The following is a 20,283-nucleotide window of genomic DNA, read 5'->3' on the forward strand; positions in this document are numbered from 1 at the left end:
GCCGAGACTCTCGTGAGAGCTCGCGTTGGCTTTCAGTTTTCTTCTACGTTCGCGCTCTTTTTGCTGGGCGCTTACCGGGGCAGATGTTTCTTCCTGTGCAACGATCGGGGTGGGCTCCCACGTCGCTGCAGACACTTTTGTGGCGCTTTGTTCTCCTTCTTGACCCCGACGCGATCCTGGGTGGGCTCCTGGTTTCGAATCACTATTCCTGCATGCCGGTCCTCTATCCTCCTTCGTCGCCAGTTGTCGCGTCGGCGGGAGCAGGAAACACACAGGAGGCGGTAGGGGCAGTCAGCGTCTTTCTTTATTTGCCTGTATACATGTATCTGGATGTCGCGCTATGCATGAGCCGCGCTCGTGGTCCCCTGACCTCTCACCCCGAGGTCCTGCGTGTAAGTGATACCTGACCCCCTCCCCTGACCGGATGTGGTGTCCGGTGTCCCTGTCCCCCTGACCCTGAGCCCAGGGTCCTAGTGCCATCATGTGGGCACAACAGTTACTTGGTCAGTTGTGTATGAACAACAAGAGAGGAAGGGAATAACTGGCTACTCTCCTACCCCTAGACTACCATTTATTAACAACAAAAGAGAGCCTACTATTGTGAATTTTTAAACAACAGTATGTCTTAGTGAGGAAAAACACAGTGAATCAATTAAATTAAGTGGTCAAAAAACAGGAAGAAGAAGAAAAAACTATTCTCTAAAAGAACCCTCACTCACCCTAGTGGTGACATGCTTCATCATGGGGTTCATTCACAGGGGGGGGCGACTATCCCCTCCTGTGTGCTTCAACGCCTGCACGTGCAGCGGAGCGGGTATTTGTGAAGAGAAGTGATGTGTGTGATCAGTGACAAAAGAATAGTGTGATAAAAGATCACAGCTGTACCCCAACAAACTTTATTAAAGGGCCAGTTGTTCACAATAAAAACAGTGAAGTCACTTAGAGATTTATATTAGAACTCCAGTGACCTAGTGTGGGAGGTCAACATGTTTCTGCTGTTTAAAGCCCTGGACCGGTTTCTGGCATTACAGCAGTCTTCGGCCCGGCTTGCTTGAATCCTGATGGTGCAGTGAGCAAGGGACTCACATCTGAGCATACACTTCCACGCTTGTGGTGGACAAAACGATTCAGAAAAGGGCGTGGTGATGGACAGAGTATCTGAATTAAGCAGAATACTACTACCCAGTCAACAGATCAGGGCTTGATCCATCACCGTTTTTTAGCTCACTGCACCATCCCAGCTCAGAACCTGGCTACATGCAAATTAGTCTGTCCCTGGCCCAGTGCATCATGGGAACAGGGCAGACCAAACTACCAAGCCAATTCTTTTACTGGAAAGGAAACAAGCTTCCGGGGACCGGTTTCTGGCATTACAGCCGTCTTCGGCCCGGCTTGCTTGAATCCTGATGGTGCAGTGAGCAAGGGACTCACATCTGAGCATACCCTTCCACGCTTGTGGTGGACAAAACGATTCAAAAAAGGGGGTGGTGATGGACAGAGTATCTGAATTAATCAGAATACTACTACCCAGTCAACAGATCAGGGCTTGATCCATCACTGTTTTTTAGCTCACTGCACCATCCTAGCTCAGAACCTGGCTACATGCAAATTAGCCTGTCCCTGGCCCAGTGCATCATGGGAACAGGGCAGACCAAACTACCAAGCCAATTCTTTTACTGGAAAGGAAACAAGCTTCCGGGGACCGGTTTCTGGCATTACAGCCGTCTATAAACTGGAGCTGTCTATAAACCGGCTGCTCACATGCTGTTAACCGGCATGTGAGCAGCACCCTGTTCATAGGGAGCAACTTCTCTTGGCACTCCCCAGCGCACTTGAGGCCTGCACTTGCTCTCAACCCAGCTATATTAAGACAGCTGGGTTGAGAGGTTTAAAGTGCGCATGTCTGGCTGGCTACCCGATATATCGGAACTACGCACCTTATCACAGGTGCTGGGGGCTCGCTTCATCAATATCATGGGCGGGACACTTACAAGGTGTACACCGGGTCATAACGAGGGAGAAGAATCCCTTCTACCCACTGTTCCTTGTTTTCGCAACGGTGCTCTATTTTAGGCACCAATGAGATGGTAGCCCTGCTCCGCTGAACCCTTGTGAGAGGCACATCTTTACAATCATTTAGTATCTTTGGGCAAGATCCTTGAGATACAGGCTATTATATCATTTTTACAGAGGCATATACTCACAAATCCGGTCCTCTTCTTTTGTTTGCTGAGCTCTTTATAAGATACAGCGAGAACTCTGGGATTGTTCCTTGATCATTTTAAATATAGGAGTACTCCCATTACAGGAAAAAAATAATTCTTTACCACTGAATGCTGATACTATCTTTGGAAGTATCCTTCGATGCAGACTGTTTGACCAGTTCGAGAACGTGAACACCCGGGATGATTTCAGCCTGGTGACGCTTCTTAGTGAGGACCCTTGCCTAACTGACTGAGATCACCATTTCCAATGAGTTCTCTGCGTAAGCCCTGACGAAGTTCCCGTGGCACTAGGGGAACGGAACGCGTTGGCTGTGCCGTTTTTATGAAAAGATGGAATATGAAGAAAGAAAAGAACTTTCAAAAAACTCTTTTTGCACAAGGTGTTGGGAGAAGTTGCACCAGCATATATTTGAAACAGACATAATTAATATGCTTGACCTTGGTCTGCTGCTGTGCCTTTTGTATCTTTTGTCTGGCTGGCTGTAGAAAGACGGTCGGACAAAGAGGCATGCAATCTTTAAACAGTGCACAGGCAGCCCGCTGCCCACCACCCCTCCCTTGCCACTCAGCAGGCCCGCCCCATCTGGACACTCAGCTCAAGACTAGATGATGATGAATATAATTATAAATGTATTTTTCATCTCTGGGGTTTGTGCACATTTAAGTGGGGCAACATTCCTCTGCTCTCATGGAGGAGCCGCCCCTGCTTAGCACGTGCTTTGATTGGATCCTGGATATGATCCATTCCATGTACTGTTGCAGGCTCCACAGATGGAGGCTATAGAAAATAAGCTTTCTTTTTTGGCCCATTTAATCACAGCCTTCTGTCTTACCCTATACATCTCTTTCTGACATTGATGTGATGGTTTTGCTGGGCTTTATTCTTCAGCCTAGCCCCACTGTTTGCAGGGATTCAATGAACTCCTGATAAACAAGGAAAGTCAGCGAACTCCAAGCCAAGTTGCTCACTCCTCAGATCCCTTCTTTCCAGACCTAGTACCATTCATCAATTCCAGTGCCTTAGGCTTCAGGTTAGTACATGTTGCTTGAGAGCATGATGCCAGAACTAACAGATGTTGGCTCTGGATGTTGCCAATGTCTGGTGGCAGGGTGCCAGATGAATGTAGTATTTTTCAGCCAGGTTCATGCAATCAAATGTGATTAGAGAATCTGCTATCAATTTCTGCAGTCCCTTTGATCCCTTTCTAGCTCTATGTCTCCCAGACAATTCCGTAATAGGGCTCAGCCCTGTTCAAGTAGCCCTCTGTATAACATGGTTTACCTAATTCCATTTCCTGAAAATGTCCACGGTGACCCACCAAGTTTGTCACATTTTAAAAACAGTGCTTACTACAGTTTCTAGCCAAATCTTCCTTTCTCCCTGCTGATCAGTTCAAATTCTTACCATATCCATTGCAGCAGATAATCTAGTGGGCTATGCCAATTATGGAGGTCTAAAAAGTACTGCAAGAGCACATGGAACATTCAGAAAGGACCTCATGCAGTTATGTATGAAAATCACTGAAAGAAACTGCAACACTCGCTATGAAGGACATCTAAATTCCTGTTCACATTTGCAAGTTTTTTCATTCGTTACGAAATGTAAATTTTTGAGTCATTTATTTTGCGGAAACATTTTGGTTACCTCTTAATGCGTTTATAATTTATTATTTGTTTAGGAACATACCCGTCACATCACGACTCCTGGGAGGGTTAGTAAAGAATAAGGTCATGCACGTACATTCACACGAGGAATGGAGTCGTTTTTAGGTCTCGCTGAGCCAACGTGCATGTGTTGCTCTGCGAGAGTTAAGTAAGGGCTTTCAAAAATGCTCCCAAAGTCTGCAGGCGGATTGGGTACAGTGCATGTGTGCCGGGCGCGCGCACCATTTGTCCGCCTGCAGCCTTTGGGGTCACTTTCGCGGCCGCTTTGATGTTATCAGTGAGCCGCGTGGCCACTAAGAACATCAAAGCGGCCGCGAAAGTGCTCACCATTTTCCACCCCCTCCCTTATTCCACTTCCTGCTTGTTTCCCCTCGCCTCTGGCTCCTTTGTTTTGCCACCCGGAGAATGCATCACATTCTTGCCTTTTCTGAATCGGGCTTGCACGTATGACATGAAATGTCTTGCTTAAAGCGCAAGGGTGATTTTAGTCACAACTATACTAGATTTATATTGTCAGGAATCAGTACTAGGGTCACCATAAGACCTCCTGTCACCATAACACAACTTTTGCAAACAAGATCTTTCCTTTAATGCATTATTTTCAGGTGAGTTCCTCCAGTTGGCTTATTTGAACTGAACCAAGAATACATCTTCCAGAAAGCACTGGTTTACCGGCACCAGGGTGTCCCAAATCATGTTTAATATTGCCCTCACTCTATCTATCGCCCTCGCTCTATCTATCGCTCTCACTCTATCTATCTATCTATCACCCTCACATTATCTATCTATCGCCCTCACTCTATCTATCTATCTATCGCCCTCACTCTATCTATCTATCTATCTATCTATCTATCTATCTATCTATCTATCTATCTATCTATCTATCTATCTATCTATCTATCTATCTATCTATCTATCTATCTATCTATCTATCTATCTATCTATCTATCTATCTATCTATCTACCTATCTATCTATCTATCTATCTATCTATCTATCTATCTATCTATCTATCTATCTATCTATCTATCTATCTATTGCCCTCACTATCTATGTATCTATTGCCCTCACTCTATCTATCTATTGCCCTCACTCTATCCTCACTTTATCTATCACCCTCACTCTATCTATCTATCTATCTATCTATCTATCTATCTATCTATCTATCTATCTATCTATCTATCTATCTATCTATCTATCTATCTATCTATCGCCCTCACTCTATCTATCGCCCGCACTCTACCTATCTATCTATCACCCTCACTCTATCGCCCTCACTCTATCTATCTATCGCCCTCAATCTATCTATCTAGTATCCTCTCCTGTACAAGAGTTAGGTCAGTGGTATCATGACAATTTCTTCAGAGGACATCTAGTGAAACCGTGAATAGCTCCAGCAGTGGTTCTGCTGCATCTCCATGAAACAAGATGTGGAAGAATATACAATATACAAATAAGGAAACACCCTCCCATTCCTTTGTTGCTGTCTGGCGCTCATGTTTTTCCCTTTGCGCTTGAGTCCCAGAGAAGCTGAGGAAATCTGGATCTGCTTCACCCGGAAACAAATTTCCTGTATTGCTTTTGGATTAACTTTGCCAATACTGCAACTCCATTTCTACCGAGGCGCAGTGGCACCAAGAGCCTTGGGCGTCACAGTGAATGAGATCAGGCCCTCGTCTTTCTTCAACTGAAGCGCATGACTCCACACTATGAAATCTAACACCAACTGTGCTCCTGCACTGCCAGAGATGCTGCAGAGTGAGTGCCACAGAGAAACATAGCGGGTGCTCCTCCTTTCTGTTCCACAACTTTTAGATTTGAATCCACAGTTTATGGGTCTCACATAAGAGACAGCTTTTAGACATCTTTAAGCAGAAGTCTATTGTCGACTACTGTGTTTTAAGTGGGATGAAAAGGGGGGGTGTCCTCTAGAAGGGGTGTCGCCAAAGTAAATAAGAGCAAGGTTTAAAGCATGTGAACTAAAATCCGTGCTTTTCACAGCTTGCTGTATGACCAACATTTAAGTGCCTCTTTGTGAGTTTTATGCAACTGCATCCAGATATATCACCAATAGCCTAAAACAATCCAGGATTTTTGACTTTGTAAGTGCTTGCTAGCAGTTTGATGTAAATGAGTAACAGCAACGATTTTGTAGATAATAGTTCGAAAATTGGCAATTGCTAATGGTACATGTGTGACCACCACTATTTGTGCACTGGAAAGAGGCCAAGGATTGGATGAACATATAATCTGAACATTATTATGACCCACCAACTCACACTGCATCAGCCCCAGCTCCAGAGATCTCAATCGTGCCCCATTACGAACACCCTCCCACAACCAGAACTCAGCTGGACATCTAAATGCCACTCTGCTCACATGCACCATAAAAGCATTAGTAAACTCAATAGCTCAGCCTTTCAGAGTCGAAACTGCTTGGCTCTGCCAAACCTTAGTAAAGTCAAATGGAATACAAAATTGCACTGGAATGGATAGAGTTTGCAAATATTAAAAAATGTAAAGTATTTACATACATAAAATAGACAATGTGTAGACAGTGATATATTGCTAAAACCATTGGCAAAGCCATTGGGTGCCAAAGGCGAGACCTACTGGCTTTGTCAATGTCTGTTGTATATTGAGTATAAGAAAAGGTCCAGCTTTCTGTAAACACTTATAAAGTGCAATAAAATACTTGTTGAACTTCGCAGCCCAAATCTCTGGATGTTTTTCAAAATTTGAGGCCAGAATCTCAGTTGCATAAGTTATGCAAATAGGAATCAGGGAAAATAAAGGAGCTGCTCTCTACCTAAACTTGGGAACACCCAGAGTTCCTTGTTTCTTTTTTCGCATAATTTATGCGGCACTCTGAGCCTGAAAGGATAGTGTCTTGACTTATAATGGGTGGTATTGTAGGGTGCTCATCTTAAAGGAGCTGCTCTCTTCCTAAAATTGGGAGCAACCCACAGTTCCCTGCTTTTTTTGCATAATTTATGCAGGACACCCTAAGTCTGAAAGCGTATTTCTATACATAACTCTATAAGCAGTGCATTGCCGGGGTGCGTGTTATAGTTAGCTCACTAACTATAAGGGCTGAATTTCACTGTTTTTTGTACAAATTAACCCTGAATCTAACTATAACGTCCCTGTAACCTTTGATTTTTCAGTATATATTCAAAGAAAAAAACAAGGGTCACAGGGACATTATAGTTAGACTCAGGATTAATTCGTACAAAAACCATTGAAATTCAGCACTTACAGTTAGTGAGCTAACTATAACTTCTGCCCCTGCAATGCACTGCTTATGAACTCACATACATCTAAGGGTGGGTGGCGAACTACGCTCCACCAATGGAGTTTGCAGAGTTTTGCCAATTCCGTGCTCAGTGGGAGCACGAATTTCGGCAAAAAACGTTGATTCCGCTGAGTGGTGGAGTTTTTCCCCGCCACCCACCCCTCGGCCTTATCTGGATCTCGGCAATGAGAAGCTGTGGCGATTATCCGCAGTGTTTCTTCTCCTTCAAATAAGGAAACCGTTTCCTTGCAGGACTCGCGAGGACTGTGCATGCGAGCGCATGGAGAGTGGAGACGATGTTAAGGTCTCCACTCTCCATGCCCGCACATGCAGAGTCCTGACGAGTCCTGCAAGGAATGGATTTCATAGTTACAGCATGTACAAGAAGGATCGCGGATCATTGTCATGGCGCCAGAAGGAGTGCCCGGTGCAGAAGAGCAGCACCTAGCCAGGCCGAGAGTGCTGGAGGCAGTCTGCTGCTGCCATAAGCCAGAGCGGAACTCCACAGAATTCCACAGAGTTTTTAGGCAATTTTGCGGAATTCTGCATAGTGCCACTCCCCCAACTCCACCTACCCCTGATTACATCACTCATGATATGGTCAGTGACATCACTGATGCCATCTCAAATGACATCACTGATGATATAATCCAGTGACTGTGAGTGTATTAAAAAATATATATAAGTGTTAATTAATAGACCCAGGTGTATTGATGAATCAGTGGGTTTATGGATGCCTGTATGGGTGATTCAGTGGGTGCGTGACTGACTGTATAAGTGAGTGATTAGGTGTCTCAGTAAATGTATTAGTGAGTGACTGGTTATGTAAATATCTCTATCAGTGTGTCAGTTGGTGCCTATGTGGCTGTATGGGTGTGTGAGTGGGTATGTGAGTGGCTGTATGGGTGAGTGATTGGTTGTCTGAGTACCGGTACGGGTGTCTGAGTGTCTATGTGGGTGGGTGAGGGTGTGTGTGACTGCCTGTATGGATGAGTGAGCAGGTGAGTCAGTGACTGTATGGTTAAGTGAGTGCTTGTGTGAAGGGCTGTAGGGGTTAGTGAGTGTGTGTAGGGGCTGTGCTGGAATCAAGAACGAGAGAACCTCCCCTAGAACTAAATATATAAAAAGGCAAACACTCTAATCTTTGGAAAACATCATTATAGTCCCACACAGAGAGTATTTATTTGAAAAACATATATCTATTTATTATTATTTTCTGGAATTTTCTTCATTTGTAAATCCAACCACAGTAAGGACATCAATATAAATACAAAATCTATTTACATTTTAAAGCATGTGTAACGCATGCCCTTTCACAACTTCATAACAATCTCCAATCACACCCATCCAAACCGTCGTCAGTCATACCAATCAACAATATATACAAAGAACGCAAACAATTTATAAAAATATACACCATTGAAAACAAACATACACAAGAAAAACAGACAAAACAAAAGGCGCCGACGCGCGTTTCGGAACAGGACCGATATCCACCAATCCTTCTTCAGGGCGCAAATAAATACATGTAGTCTCTTCTGTGACTTCTCAGAACATCAGAAGCATAACAATAAGTTCAAGAAATGAATCAGTAGATACACTAAATTGTATAGATTATACGTTGAAAACTGAAGTCAGGGCTGCAGCTTTACATCACAGTATTTGTTCATTTGACAATATCTGCGGGGACAATTAGACAAAACCATAAATATATCTAATGAGCATAAACAAGATTGCTGGAATGGAACACCCAGGACGAAAGTAGAGTACCTGAACCGGTGATGGTTAGGGAGAGAAGATATATATATAGACCGTGACAGAGGCGAAAGGAGGAGAAAGAGATAAGAAAACAAACCAAAAAGGAGAAAAACAGAAAAAGGGGGTACCGCCGGGTATCAGTGCATAGCCACAAATTCAGTAAAATTCAGACCAGATCCAAGAAATGTATGAAAAGTGAATGACAAACCATCACCATGTAGCCAGATGCAGAATATATAGCTAAATACAGAATTCATTCAACCCATGCACCGTACTTCCATGGAGGAGACTGTAGAAAAGGAGCACATACCCCTATATTCAGACAGGGAATTGCGTAGACGGTACACACGCAAAGCAGGGTGCTTCACTGAAGGGCTGAATTAGACTCTAAAAAACAAAAGAGTGATTAATTCCACACGGTCCCTACCTAAACAGTCTAACATTCCAGTCCTCCTCATGGATAACCGGGATTAACGTATGAAGGAAGAATTAACTTCAGATTTCACAAGAGTCGTCACGTTCGCCATGAACCCTGCCCCCATAGAAATACATTTGAAACAATGGAGGACCCCCCTCTCTCTTAAAATGCCAAAGGCTACACCGAGCGACTGCCTCCACTCGGGAGGTAAATTTTGTCTTGTACGTGGTAGCGACAAGGCTCCTAGTGAGGGACCTACCGAGATAAGAAGGATGTGAGTCAAGTTATATTCATAGCGATGATTCAGCCAGCGATCCGTGGGATCAGACTTCTGCTCCTAACGATGTCTCCCAGTCGAGACACCTCACAATCTAGAGGGGACAGAGTAAGCAATATAAGAACCAACCCATTAAGGATCGAGCTGGGCTACGAGATAAAAATTAAAAGAACTGGCCACCTACCGGGAGGAAAACGTACCCCGAACACCCTCCTGGATAGTGACCACAGTCTTGTTCAAAATTGTAGGTAGGGGACCCGATTTCTTAGAAAGTCCCGTAATCTACAAAGAGGAATAAATCAAAAAAGAAAAAAGTAAGGGGGGGGGGCCCAGAGCGAACAGCATGCAGAGTGGAAAATGAAGATGTCCATGAAATGGAGCCTTACCGCACAAGGATAGCGCGTCTCCTATGAGAGATGTTGTTGGGTGAGTCCAATGGTAAAGCCGGTGCGGTCCAGAAACCAATCAACCAAAGGTTCACTTAAATACTAGATGCGCCCACCAGATAACGAAGGCTAACACCTGGGAGCCCGGATTTCCATTCAAATAGATCATGCGCGATCCTCAAGGTAGAAAGGAGACTGTAGACGGAATGCAGTATAGGTGAGTGATGGGGAATATGAGTGACTGGGTGAGTTAGTGATTGTGAGAGTGGCTATATGGGTGAGTTTGTACTCATGTCAGTGATTGGTAAGGTTAGTGAGTATGTGTTAGCATCTATATGAGTAAGTGAGTGGGTGTGTATGTAAGTGTAAGGGTGAGTAAGTTGCTGTGTGATTGACTGTATGGGTGAGTGAGTAGGTGTGTGAGCAGCTCTATAGGTGACTGACTCAGTGTCTGAATGGCTACACAGGTGTATGAGGGGATCTGTCAGAGGCTGTATTAGTGAGTGAGTGGTTGTACTAGTGACTTTAGTTTAGTTTAGTTTAGTTTGCCATTTGTAGAATGCATGGTTACACCACCGGTGTGTTCCCGCGCTAAAACGGTTCTTCGTAGAGGATATAGGTGACATTTACATACCTGACCCGGTGACTGTATTTTGGTGAGGGGTTGAGAATAGCCAGGTCTTCAGTAGTTTGCGAAATCTAGATTCACATTATTCTGTTCTTAAGTCCACTGGAAGAGAGTTCCAAGCTTTTGCCACGAGATATCTAAAGGAACGCGCGCCCATTCTGGCTTTACAAATTCTGGGTACTGTCACCAGTGCCCTACCCTGTGATCTTAAAAACTGGCCTGGTGTATACTGTGTTAACAGTTGTTGCAGGTACCCTGGGCCTTTCCTTGATAAAATGTGGTGGCAGAGGCACATTGCCTTGAAAACAATTCTTTTTTTCACTGGTAGCCAATGTAATTTGGCCAAAGCTTTCGTACCAGAGGCTCTTCTCGGGAGGCCTAATACCAGGCGGGCAGTCACATTTTGTACCGTTTGCAATTTGGACAGCCCTTTTTTGGAAGCCCCTAGGTATAATACATTGCCGTAATCCATTTGTGAGGTTACTATGGCATGAACTATGGTTTTCCTCGCATTTGATGGCAAGAGGTCAAGGATCTTTCGTAGGGTTTTCATGGTCCCATAGCATTTGCCAGCTACCTTACAAATTTGGCTGTTGAAGTCAATTTAGAGTCAAACCAAACTCCAAGGATTTTCACTTCCGCTTTTGGGGTTGGTATTTGTCCCAGTGTCCCCGGCCACCAGGCTGATGACCAAATGGTGGGGGGTTTTCTCTCGATCATCACCTCCGTTTTGTTCCCATTGAGCTTTAGGCAATGGTTTGACATCCATATAGCAACATCTTCAAGGCACTTAGAGAAGCTGGTTGCTACCTGTTCCCTAACTTGAGATGGCATCACAATTAGCTGTGTGTCATCAGCATATGACACAATAGACACCTTGTGCTCATCTGCTTGCTCAGCCAGTGGTCCCACATACAAGTTAAATAGGGTTGGGCTCAATTTGGAAGCTACGTGCAGATAGAAAGGATGTCATTCATCGCAGTGCATTTCCTCTGATGCCGCATTCCTCTAATCTTTGGAGATGTATCTTATGAGTGACGGTGTCAAACGCCGGGCTTAGGTCCAGCAGGATCAGCGCAACCGTTTGCCCCTCGTCGGCATATTTTCTCATAGTTTCAGTAGCCATGAGAAATGCTGTCTCAGTCGAGTGTGCTGTTCTGAAGCTCGACTGAGAAGGGTGCAGCAGGTCATTCTTATTAATATGGTCCACTAATTGTTTGTTTGTTACCTTCTCTGGGATCGGTGCCATGAATTGTAGTAATGAAATAGGGTGCAGATTCTCTAGTTCTGCTTGGTCGACTGACTGTTTTTTTTTTAGTGGCCGGACGATCGCTTGCTTCGATTTAGTTGGAACCTCTCCTGTTTGAAAGGAGCGTTTGATGAGCTCTGAAATTTGTGGCATAACGAGATTCTCTCCCTGCATTAGTCTCTCCGGAGGAGCTGGATCTAATGGGGAGCCTGATTTGATCTCTTTAGCTGTCAATTTGAGATCCTCTAGCTCCTCGATTTTGAATTCGTCAAGAGTCTCCCCTCCAAATGTGGTGACCTGCCTGTTGATTGTATTCAACCCTAGCCGTGCTTCCATAGGGAAGGTATCATAGATTTCAGTCACTTTGTCAGCAAAGAATTTTGCAATGTTGTTGCAGCTCTCAGTGGAGGCCGCAGCATCATAGTTAGTGTTATTGTGCGTTTTAAGAGACTTCAGTATGACAAACATTTCTTTCGAGGATTTACTGGCCCTTTCAATTTTTTCTGTGTAGAAATTGCCTCGTATTTTCTTTATTTGCTCATGGTATTTTTTTAGTTCCTTTTTATAGTTCTCTTTCGCCTTATTACCGTAATCTTTGCGCCATACTCGTTCTTGTTGCTTGCATTCTTTTTTTTCTTTCAACAGTGTCTCCTTAAACCTGGGTGCTGATGCTTTATGCCTGCTGGGGGCTTCTGTGCTCCATGGAGGTACCTCGTCTAGAGTTGTTGCTCTCCAACTTTTGAGTTGGCTATTGGCTAAATTAACCTCTTTCTCCAGTATAATATTATTTTTCATTAGTGCTTGGATAAAGACGTTGGGGTTTAATTTATTCCATATCCTGCTGGTAACTTTCTGTGTTGATTTCTCCATCCTCTATTAGATGGCACAGTAAAATTGCACTAAGAAATGGTCTGACCAAGGGATAGGCCATGGTGTTTCTACCTTCGTCTCACTCACATTTGAGAAGATAACATCTAGGATATGTTCCCCTTGGTGTTTCAACTTTTAGCTCTAGGTTCAGAGTCCCTAGGTCCTTGCATAAAGATTGTGCTCCTTGGTTCTCCATGGTTCTGTTTGTTGTCAAAGTATATGTTCATATCACCTAGGATAAGGAACTTATTATGCCTAATAGCTGGGTGAGCTACTTTCTCCTCCAAACTTTTCATGAATTTAGCTACTGGTCCTGGTGGGCGGTATATTAAAAAGCCGGCTATAGTGTTGTCTTCTGTCACTGACAAAGTAAATAAGAACTCCTCACAACTATCTAAATTAGCCTCCTTGATGTTACAATTTATTGTGGTTTTATAGATTATTGCAATTCCTTACTATCGTATAGTCATCTGGGAGTGCATCTAGGACATCTGGGGTGGAACTATCACTAAGCCAAGTCTCAGTCAAGAACAAAGCGTCAAGTTATTTTTCCCTCAGTAGATCATGAATCTCATATTTATGTTTAGTCAGTGACCTACAGTTTAGTAGAGCCTCTCTCAATTTGCCCCCATTTTTCACGGCCACTGTATTGTGTATTACATTTTTTTCCCCAATGCTCACATTTCAGTTGCTCATACTCTACGTTGATCCTATGTTTACAAGGCTCAGCAATAGGCTTTGATAGTTTTATTAGCTCTTCTGCTGTATAAATAATCCTCTTTTGGGACTTGGATCTGACAGGGGTTCTGGCCTTTGGCGCGACTTCAGCGCGCCGGCGGCACGCCCGCTTGGCGCGTCCGCAACGGGGCTTTCATTTTATATTGTCCCTCCACCAACAACTAGCCCGCCAACCTCCCCAAAATGGCGGCTGTGTGGCGTCCGACCGTGGAAAAGCCTCACCTAACACCCTGCAACAAGCAGCAGCGAAGGAGGGCGGTCGAGACACAGCAGGCCCTCAGACACAGGTAAGCACACTATGTGCTGTTAAAAGCGAAAGCAGTAATCATGGGAACAGTCCAGCCTGAACTGCCAAGCCAAGTCCTTCCTGGACCTAAACAAGCATCTTGGGACCGGTTTTGTTATGTCATAAGTGATGTCATTTGAGATGTCATCAGTGATGTTATCAGTGATGTCAATGACCAGGCCAGGAGAGATGTAATGTGTGAGGTCATAAGAAGTGCATATCAGGGCGCTAGGTATTGTTAGCTCACTAACTATAACAGCTGAATTTCACTGATTTTATACAAGTGAATCCTGAGCCTAATTATAACCTCCCTATAACCTTTTTCAGTGAACTTCCAAAGGTACTTCAAATGTTGATTACTAATTATAACGTCCTTATAACCTTTGTTATTTTTTTCAGTACATTTCTAAGGTTTTTTAAATGCTAATTCCTAACTAAACAATCCCTGTATCCTTTGTTTTTTTCAGTGCATTCCTATTTTTCTTAAGTAGTAGTTGCGTTTGAAGAGTGGTTGAGAAAAGGAGGGGCTCTGACCAGCACTCAGAAATCCCGCTGTGTAGCACTTACAGGAGGTTTTTTGGCCCCCAAGGTCCCTCAGGTTTAAAGTGATCTTCGGCAGTGGCATCCTTCCGGGTATCGGCGGCGCCTAGCCGGCAACGACACTGGCGGTTGCGCGATAGCCTCCTCCACCTGCCGACCACACAGGAACGCATAAAAACGGCGCTCGCCCAATTTCCCGCCCACAACGCCAACAGGGACACTTCTAAAGCGACGCAATGGGCGGCATTCAAGGCAGTCCTCCACGGCGAATTCATCTCTTTGGCCGCCGCTAACAACAGGGAGCGTGCGCGGAAACGGGCCGAACTCACCCAACGGGTGGCGGAGTTGGAGCAGATGCACCAGCGCACCGGGGCTGCGAGGGCGTGGCGGCAACTCTGCATGGAACGAAAGATGCTGGCAGCCCTGGACCAGGACGTGGCGGAATACGCCGCCATGCGCCTCCGGCATGCGTATTATACCGGGGGAGACCGTTGCGGGAGACTGCTGGCGAGCAGACTGCGGATGCAACGTCAGAGGCAGCAGGTCCAGACGCTCCAGCCCAGCACTGGCGGCGCCATCGCTGATGACGCAGCCATCGCCGCCGCCTTTGGCGATTTTTACGCTGCCTTATATGCATCAGACGATCTCGAACTGCGGGACGGTCAGAGCTATCTGCGGGGTGCGACCCTCCCGTCGCTCAATGAGGCACAGGCGGCCTTCCTTGACCACCCCATAGGCCTGGAGGAGGTCATCTCAGCAATCTTGCGCTTGACTCTTGGGAAATCACCAGGCCCGGACGGGTATACGGCGGCCTTCTGGTGGCCCCGCTACTGAAGGATCTATTCAATACCTTCGACACGTCTGGCGCCATTCCGTCGGACTTACTAGAGGCGGCCATCTCGGTGATTCCCAAAGACGGGAAGGACCCCGCGCGGTGTGGCTCATAGCGGCCGATCTCCCTGCTGAACATCGACCTGAAGTTCTATACGGGCATCCTGGCGAGTCGCCTTGCGCCCTATATGCAACAGCTGGTGGAGCCGGATCAAGCGGGCTTTATCCCCCAGCGGCAGACTAGCGACAACACCAAACGGGTCCTCCACCTCATAGAGGCTGGCTCTCGGACGAGGCGGGACTGCCTCCTCCTCACGATTGATGCGGAGAAGGCCTTCGATAGGGTGCACTGGCCCTATCTCGAGCTGGTTCTGCAGCGGTTCGGGTTCGGGGAGACGCTCCGGAACCGTATATTCAATTGCTATCGCCAACCGAACGCTGCGGTTCGGGTCAACGGTCACACGTCACTGAGATTTGCGATTGGCAGAGGGACCAGGCAGGGGTGCCCTCTCTCCCCCCTTCTGTTCACGCTCTATATGGAGCCGTTGGCATGCAGGGTGCGGAACCACAACCTCATCACAGGCATACCATTCGGTGGGGACACGCATAAGATTAGTTTGTATGCTGATGACATCTTGCTCTCCCTGATGAATCCAATGCAATCTCTCCGGGCACTTTTTACCGAGCTTCACGCCTTCGCGCCGGCCTCGGGTTTCAAAATCAATGTGGCAAAGTCCGAGGCCCTGAACCTGTCCCTGACACCGGAGGTGTTGGAGGAGGCCAAGGCTGAATTTGACCTGCAGTGGTCGGAATCCACCGTCCCCTATCTGGGGGTTTTGCTGGCCCCAACGGTGCAGGCCTCCGCAGATGCGAATTACGCCAAGCTCAGCTCCCGACTCCGAGACACCCTCAGACGGTGGAAGCACTTGACTTTGTCCTGGTTAGGCCGGATTGCGGCCGTAAAGATGACCCTGCTGCCCCAAATTCTTTATATATTTCAGACCCTTCCCCTGCGACCTCCGGCGGGATGGCTTCAAAAAACCCAGGCAGATCTCACTAGCTTTATCTGGAATGGCCGTCGCCCACGGTTTAAGCACACGATAGCCTTGCTACCCCCCGACTATGGTGGCGTGGGTGTGCCTGACCTTACTCTCTATTTCAAGGCGACGCAGCTGCGCACTCAGGTGGAATGGCATCAGCTAGAATCTGCCAAACACTGGCTCTTCCAGGACCAAGCGGTCGCTGGTCGTACGCTTCAGGGCATCCCGTTTTTGCCACGCAGTCATAGGCCTCCCAATCTATACGCTTCCCAGATCACCAGTACCGTTCTGGATGTGTGGGACAAGGTGGCTGTCCGGCGGGACCCTACCTCCTTTCCCTCCCCCATGACACCGATTTTTTTTTTTTTTTTTAAACCTTTATTTATAAAATGCACATTTCACAGCGTCTGCCTACAACCCCTCAGGGCCGGCCGCTATGACATATATTGAAAGAATAAAGAAGGACAGTACACTGTTAAAACGATCAATGAGCCTACATTATAGTGTGGAGCATGGAACTGTAGCAAAAGGATATTAAAGGTTTAATTTTATGATTTTGTCGATGAAAAACAACAACACACAAACACATGGTATCATACTGGCAAGGGTCATAGGAGGGGGGGGGAGGGAAAAAGGAGTAAATATAGAAAGGAACGCATCTGGCAAGGGGGAGCGAACATGAAGGAAGAAAGGACACATATGATATGAGAAACAGAAAACGGAACGTCAATCATGGGGAGGAGGGGAGAGGAACCTCGAAGTCAAGTGGAGGGGAACAAATATCACCACGGTACGAATTCCACTGAGCCCAAACCCTGGACCATTTCTTGGGACGCCCCCGTGCCTCATACACCTTCTTTTCTCGAAACATGCACCAGTCCATGTTATCCTTCCAGGCGCTGAGCCGCGGTGGTCTGGCGGAGCCCCAGAGCTGAGCTATATCCCTCTTTGCAACCATGTTGCCCAGAGTGACCCAGAACGTCTGAGCAGCAGTACAATCCGTAGGCTCCCACACATTAAGCAGGCAACGTCGTGCCTCAGGAAGGAGGGGGACCCCAGTGACACGTCCCATCACATCGTGCACCCTAGACCAGAAGGCCGAGACAATCGGACATTCCCACAGAACATGGAGAAAAGTACCATCCATACCACACCCACGCCTACACCGTCCATCCGTCACAAACCCCATTCGCACCAGTCGCATACCAGTCATATACACACGGTGGAGGATCTTTAGCTGGACAAAACGAAGCCGAGCCGGAATAGCCACCTCCTTAGGGGCGGAAACAGCCGACTGCCAGTCCTCATCGTCTAGTTCAAGCCCGTCAGCTGTCCAGGAAGCACGAAGTTTCCCCAGTTGGTCAGCCCTGTTGTTAATGAGCTTCTTATAAATTAAGGAAATCGTACTATCGGGGACATGGCCGTCTAGGACACGATCCTCCAGGGGGGGAGGATTGCGGGATATCAGTACCGGGGGGAAAGACGGAGGACAAGGCATGCCGAACCTGCATATACCGAAAGTGCTCCCTGTCATCAAGCTGGTATTCCAGTTTCAGGGCTGCAAAGGACTTCACAGCGCCCCTGGCCCAAAGATCATCCACCTTACTGATCCCAATCATGTCCCACCTGTCAAACCCTTTCGTCTTCCAAAGGTTGCCCAGTCGATCAGAATCATATAGTGGGGTCATACGCGTCAGCTTGCCACTCCAGCCCGTAGCCACAGTTGCATCCCTCCAGGCCCGCACCGCACACTTCGTAGGACCCGTAAGGAGACGGATTGGCGACTTCGAGTACAAAGCCCTATTAAAGTTGCCACCGGGCAGTAGAAATTTATCCAAGGCAAAGGCGGGAGCGGGTTCTGATGAGTACGTTGCATGATTAATGGCGCTCAAGGGCGAGGCTCAGTAATAGCGTCTGATATCTGGCAAAGCAATACCACCATCGTACCAGGAAAGGCTGAGCTTAGACAGCACAATACGGGCACGACCATCCCAGATCAATTACCGCTGTAAACTCTCGATCTCGCGAAAGTAGCGAGCGGGGACAGGGTCGAAGAAATTCTGCAAGGCATAGAGAAATCGGGGGAGCGACATCATTTTAAAAAGCGCCGCTCGGCCCAATGGAGACAAGGGCAATTCACGCCATCGTCTTACATCTTGTTTAAGTCGGCGGAGCGGAGCATACAGATTTCGCTCATAACGCACCGCAGAAACCGTAGAGACATAAATCCCCAAATATTTGAAACCGTCATCCGCCACCAAAATTGGAAACCGGCGAGGCAATGGCGGCAGAACCCCGGCTATGACATAAACACAGGATTTGGTCCAGTTGATGACCAATCCAGAGTTCTTACCGAAGGATGTAAGAATGTCGAAGAGTACGTTCAAGGACTTTTGAGGGGAAGTGAAATAAAGAATGATGTCGTCGGCATACAGTCAAGTCAGTCAAGTCAAGTCAAAAAATTTGTATAGCGCACTACATACCCAGAGGGTTTCAAGGCGCTAAGGAAGGGGAGGAGGATTATTTGTCAAATATCCACGTTTTAAGCTGCTTTCTGAACGCTAGGTGGTTCTGGGTGAGGCGAAGGTAAGCGGGGAGTGAGTTCCATGTTTTAGCAGCCAGGTATGAAAAGGATCTGCCCGGATCAATTTAATCGAGGGTTCCCACCGGAGCCACGCCGCAAGGGGTTCAAGTGCCAACGCGAATAGAAGCGGGGAAAGCGGACATCCCTGACGGGTGCCGCGGCCCAACGGGAAGGGGTCAGAGCTTCTGCCATTTACCACGACCTGAGCCAGTGGTTGTTCGTAAAGGAGCCTGACCCAGGCAATGAAGTTAGGGCCAAAGCCAAACTTGGAGAGGGCCGCCCAAAGATAAGGCCATTCAATGGTGTCAAAAGCCATCGTAGCGTCTAGGGAGGCCACCACCGCAGGCTCCGTGAGAGTTGCAGCTCTCGCAAGAACACCATGAAGCCGACGCAGATTAAGGGCCGTGTTTCTGTGCAGTATGAAGCCGGATTGATCCGGATGGATCAGGTCACAAATCACCGTCAACAACCATTTAGCAGGGAAATGGGGCGATAGGAGGTACAGCGATCACGAGGCTTGCCATCCTTATAAATGACCACTATAGTAGCTAGGCGCTGTTCAATCGGCAGGATTCCTGCCTCGAACGCGTCTAGAAACATGTTACGCAGATGGGCGGCCATCTTTTCCAGACAAAGTTTGTAAAGTTCGATGGGCAAACCATTGGGCCCCATCGCCTTGCCTGAGCGCAAAGATCGGATAGCGAGGGCAATCTCATCTACCGTAAAGGGAGCCTCCAGAGCCAGACCCTCTTCTTCCGAGACACAAGGAAGAGCTATATCACGCAACAGCAGACGGGAATCAGCCTCATCATGATCACTCACCCGGGTATAAACCTTCCGGAAATGATCAACAAAGCAGTCAACAATCTCACCGGGGTCAGACACACTTTCACCAGACTCGCGAACAATAACGGGCACAACACGACTCGCTCTTTCAGCCTTATCCAGCCATGCCAGGAGTTTGCTGGCCTTGTCACCCACATCATACAGCCGGCCCAATTGATTCGCTCGCATCAACTTAGCAGCATCGGTAACACAAGCCTTGTAATCCGCCTGTTTCAGTTCCAAAGTGTGCAACAGCGCAGGCGCACCCAGCTCACTTTCAAGCGCTGTAATTTCAGTCTCGAGGGCCAGAACGGCCTCCCTCTTAGCCCTCCGCTCAGCAGCAATGAGAGACAGTGCGGATCCCCGAATGACAGTTTTAAAGGCCTCCCAGAGAACCGTAGGGGAGGTCACCGAACCCACATTTTTATCAAAGTAACAGTCAATAGCCTTCACCATATCCGAGCGGAGCCGGGGGTTCCGGAAGTGCCAGGGGGGAACAGGAGGAACTCTGTTACCAAAAAGACCACCCACAGAAATCCTAATCATCAAGGGGGAATGGTCCGAAATACCCCGGGGGAGATGACGAACCTCCCGTACCAAGGATAGGGTAGAAGCCAGCATAAAGAAGTAGTCTATCCGAGAGAGGCTGCCATGCGCACCAGAGTGGAA

This window comes from Lissotriton vulgaris, chromosome 11, assembly GCF_964263255.1.
Source record: "Lissotriton vulgaris chromosome 11, aLisVul1.2, whole genome shotgun sequence".
NCBI lineage: Eukaryota > Metazoa > Chordata > Amphibia > Caudata > Salamandridae > Lissotriton > Lissotriton vulgaris.